General features: G+C 39.5%; 1 pseudogene; it reads right to left on the bottom strand.

Annotated features, from left to right (window-relative positions):
• Positions 1 to 4,006: 4,006 nt before the first annotated feature.
• LOC106734380 (60S ribosomal protein L31 pseudogene) lies at positions 4,007 to 4,396 on the bottom strand (annotated as a pseudogene).
• Positions 4,397 to 4,904: the final 508 nt, after the last annotated feature.

The raw sequence follows: 4,904 nt of genomic DNA, 5'->3' as shown, positions 1-4,904 counted from the left end.
TTCCCCCCCACCCCCCCCCCCCATTTGGCTTTTTTTTTTTTTTTTTTTTTGAGAGTGTTTTGCTACAGGGCAAACATTTAGAGGTAAATCTAAATAAGGAGGTCAGTGATTAGTCAGAGCAATGACATTTGTTTCAACACCAGATAAATTGCTTCTTTTGATTATGGTTATATATAATCATAAATCATTATTTCCCTTATCTAACAAATACTTATAGAGCATCCACTCCATGCCAGAAGTCACTCTAGGCACACGATGTTTGGCCAGCAGCAAAGTAGACACGATTCTTGTTGTAGTGGAGCTACATGATGGAATGATAAGCAGATATAGCAACAGGATGAATTCAGAAAGATCATAGGGAAAGTTAAACAGAAGAAAATAAAATAGGAGGTCGTGATTGGATTAGGGTGAAGATTACTTAGGCAGCGTGGTCAGAAAATGTCTCTCTGAGGAGATGACATTCAAGCAGACCTAAATGACAATGAGAAACCATCATGGGTCAAGTCAAAGAAAAAAGGTCCAAGGCAGAAGTTCTGGTATGTGCAAAGGCCCTGAGGTGAGAAAAGAGGAACAGAAAGCTTGGTGTGACTGGAACAGACTGAACAGAACTTGGGAATGATGTTGTAAGAGTGACATGTTTACCTCACCTTTTTTTTAATGTTTAACATCAGCAGTAAGGAATGGGAAGTTGATTTAAACATGCCAACTCAGAATTCTTTGAAGACTATGTTTCTAAAGAGAAGTTAATATGTTTGACAATGAAGTTCTTTTGATTTCCATTTATAGACAGAATAAAATGGGGAGCAATTTTTCTCCTCTTCAGACTTTTTCTCATCTTTATCAGGGAAATTAAAGCTGTTCAATGATATTGCTATGGTTGAAAACAAAACAAAATGAAAACAAATGAGGTCAATGTGATATGGCCTGTATTGTGAGCTGCTTTCTATTTTTTTTAAGGGTCAGTTCCATAGCCTAGTGGTTAAGGGAGCCAGATCCCACATGGCTGACCATGGTTTGAATCCTGACTCTGACTGTTGGAAAAACACACCAAGTGCATGTGTGCCTGGGCCCCCAAATTAAACAGGATGGAGAAATAGAGAAATATGCTTTGAAAGCATATTGCATTGTGGTGTGGTCACGCCCCAGTGGGGGGGATGATTTTTTGTCTTTTCCCTTATCTAACAAATACTTATAGAGCATCCACTCCATGCCAGAAGTCACTCTAGGCACACGATGTTTGGCCAGCAGCAAAGTAGACACGATTCTTGTTGTAGTGGAGCTACATGATGGAATGATAAGCAGATATAGCAACAGGATGAATTCAGAAAGATCATAGGGAAAGTTAAACAGAAGAAAATAAAATAGGAGGTCGTGATTGGATTAGGGTGAAGATTACTTAGGCAGCGTGGTCAGAAAATGTCTCTCTGAGGAGATGACATTCAAGCAGACCTAAATGACAATGAGAAACCATCATGGGTCAAGTCAAAGAAAAAAGGTCCAAGGCAGAAGTTCTGGTATGTGCAAAGGCCCTGAGGTGAGAAAAGAGGAACAGAAAGCTTGGTGTGACTGGAACAGACTGAACAGAACTTGGGAATGATGTTGTAAGAGTGACATGTTTACCTCACCTTTTTTTTAATGTTTAACATCAGCAGTAAGGAATGGGAAGTTGATTTAAACATGCCAACTCAGAATTCTTTGAAGACTATGTTTCTAAAGAGAAGTTAATATGTTTGACAATGAAGTTCTTTTGATTTCCATTTATAGACAGAATAAAATGGGGAGCAATTTTTCTCCTCTTCAGACTTTTTCTCATCTTTATCAGGGAAATTAAAGCTGTTCAATGATATTGCTATGGTTGAAAACAAAACAAAATGAAAACAAATGAGGTCAATGTGATATGGCCTGTATTGTGAGCTGCTTTCTATTTTTTTTAAGGGTCAGTTCCATAGCCTAGTGGTTAAGGGAGCCAGATCCCACATGGCTGACCATGGTTTGAATCCTGACTCTGACTGTTGGAAAAACACACCAAGTGCATGTGTGCCTGGGCCCCCAAATTAAACAGGATGGAGAAATAGAGAAATATGCTTTGAAAGCATATTGCATTGTGGTGTGGTCACGCCCCAGTGGGGGGGATGATTTTTTATCTCTTTCTCTTTAGCAAATACACATGCTCAAGCAATTAAAACTTTTTTTTTCTTTTATTTTCATAAGACAGTCAATGAGACAAGCCTCCCTACTCTTGGTCTGTCTGGGTAATAGACACACACACATGCTTATCATGTAGAGGGAGGTTCCAGGATGCAAGCCCAGGACCTAGGTGGTTATCCAGTTCTATTACTGCTGTGCCACCAACAGAGTGAGTTGCTTTCTGCACTAATTTGCAGTACTTGAGCACACTGTCAATAGACTGACCTCTCCATCTAAGAGAATACCGTCTCACGAGGGCTTGCTTTGTGGCTAATTTGATATCATTTAGCATTATACTCCTTGAACTCTAGAAACAGCTTATTTGGTAGGATTAATATCATCTAAAAACAATGTGATTAAAGCCATTTTACTTGGTTATAATCTCACTTTTGCAGAGTGTCTGTCAAAAGTACTTAATGGCTCTCATCAAGAAAAAAACACTAGTCAAATCCAAATTAAGGAACAATCAGTTTGTACTCTTTAAAATGTCAAGGTCATGGAGAACAGAGAAGGTTAAAGAAAAATGTCAACTCTATGCAATGTTTGATCTGCGATGGCAGTACATGACAGCTCTGAGCGTAAGTTATTTTCACTACTCCTTTTGGTCACCACCTCTGAGTGTTCCCTGCCTTTTCCACCCTGATGCCAGACTCAGTTCTTCTGCTTAAACTGAGACAGCTCTGGTTAGCTCCATGTAGCCCTGCGGAGAGAAGGAAGGAGAGGAGAGAGTAGCTGTTTTGATTTTTTTGTTGGCAGGATTCCAGCCATGATTGAGGTGCTATCCCAACCAGGTATTCTCTTCCATTTTTGCTACCTATGGGCTTGAAGTACCCCTAAAAGCACCCAACATTTTATACCAATTGTCTCTTCTATGGATTTTCACTTTATATGATATAATCCTATTTTCTTTCCAGTCTGCACAAAATACCTCTTGTTTCCCAACCCAAATCCATATTTGTGTTCAAATATATATTTCTCTTACAGTTTCTAAGATTTTGCAATGGGAAGGAGCTAAAGAATATTCTCAGGAGTCCATCTGTTTTTTGAATAGACTTAAAAACTGTTTTCTTTTAAGTTTTGTTTCCCAAAAGTACAGGAAATAGTATTGCATTTATTTATCACAAGGAGTTATCTTTATATTCTATCAGGGTTATATTTCAGCTCTTTGAAAGCATATTGCATTATAGAGATGCTCTTGTTAAAAGAGAAATCTTTGAAAGATGCCAAGGGTTGTCTTGGCAGAAATCCATAATAAACAAAGCTCTGGCTCTAAGAGATCATGATACGCAGCCTCTGGATAGATGACCCTGTTAGAGGAGGCATGGTTTTGCATCTGGCAGTATTTGTGTGTGTGTGTGTGTGTGTGTGTGTGTGTGTGTGTATTTGTGCATGTATGTGTGTGTGTTTGTCAGGGCTGGACTTGGCTGAGCTCAGCAGGGCTTATTCATGCATCTGCAGTGAGTTGTTGATTTGGCTGATGACTGTCAGGGCTATTGGCCAAAGTGACAGGGACAACTGGTTTGACTACTCCCTGTGTCTCTGAGCACCCAGCAGGCTAGTCTGGAATCCTTCACGTAACAGGTGGGGTCCAACAGCAGCAAGAGGACAAGCTTCAAAGCCTGAGTGACTTAATGTCCCATTGACAAAGCCAGTCACAAGATGAATATATTCAAACAGTATAGAAGGAAAAGAGTTCATGATCATTTTGGATTCTACCAAGTTGATTTTAATTAATTTTATTAATGTGGCTTAATTATGTGCCTTTTTCAAAGTTAATTTTTTTTTGTTTTGTTTTATAACTTTATTTGAAAATCAGCAGTTAGTTCTCATCCACATTGACTGTTTGTAGATTTTTGAATGTGGTAACAGGTACATAGGTCACCAGAGTGTAGAGCTTTCTGGGTAAATCTTCATCCTCGTTTCGTTTTCTGGACAACCACACACGGATTCGATATGGGACGTTCCTAATTCCTTTGGCCCAGACAGCTTTGTTGAGCCTGGTATCAATGCGCACATCTGGAGTCCCCATCTCTTTCATGGCAAATTTCCAGATTTCTTTGAGTGCCCAAGGGGCACGTTTCTTGAAGCCCACGCCATGGATGCGCTTGTGAATGTTGATGGTGTATTCCCGGGTCACCACCTCGTTGATGACAGAACAGCCCTTCTTCTTCTCGCCACTCTTCTTTGCGGGAGCCATTCTGCCGGGCCTAAGCTGGAAAGAAAGAACACAGAGGCTTGTGGGAGGAGGAAAGCGGGCCGTAAGCACAACTTCTGGGTCGCCCCTGAAAGTTGATTTTTTGACAGAAAGAGAAACAAACCCTTAACAAGTCTCATGCTGCTATCCCTACCCTCCCAACCTTTCCAGGTAGCCAGAATTGTGGGCATGTGTTTCTAGTGTACAGGTCAACTGGGAATTGAACCCACAATCTTCTATAAGAATCTAGCATTACCTGATGAGCAGCGTGTTACCACTGCATCACCAACACTGCTTCCATACATATTAAAAAAGATTTCTCCACAAATTTGAAGATATTAAGAAAAAATAATGTGGATAAATTATAGAGTACATTATAATTTCTTATTATAAAATGATGTGAGATTGGGTAGAAAAACTAAGTTCTAGATACAGTTCATCATTTGTAGGAATGTGACTTGGGGGCAAATAATTTATCTTGGAAGTTAGATTTTTTTTAATATTTAAAAAAGCAGTTGAATTA

This window comes from Tupaia chinensis, unplaced genomic scaffold, assembly GCF_000334495.1.
Source record: "Tupaia chinensis unplaced genomic scaffold, TupChi_1.0 Scaffold000101_1, whole genome shotgun sequence".
Classification (NCBI taxonomy): domain Eukaryota; kingdom Metazoa; phylum Chordata; class Mammalia; order Scandentia; family Tupaiidae; genus Tupaia; species Tupaia belangeri.
Note: the sequence above shows the minus strand (reverse complement) of the source record. Positions and strands in the feature narration are given on the sequence as shown.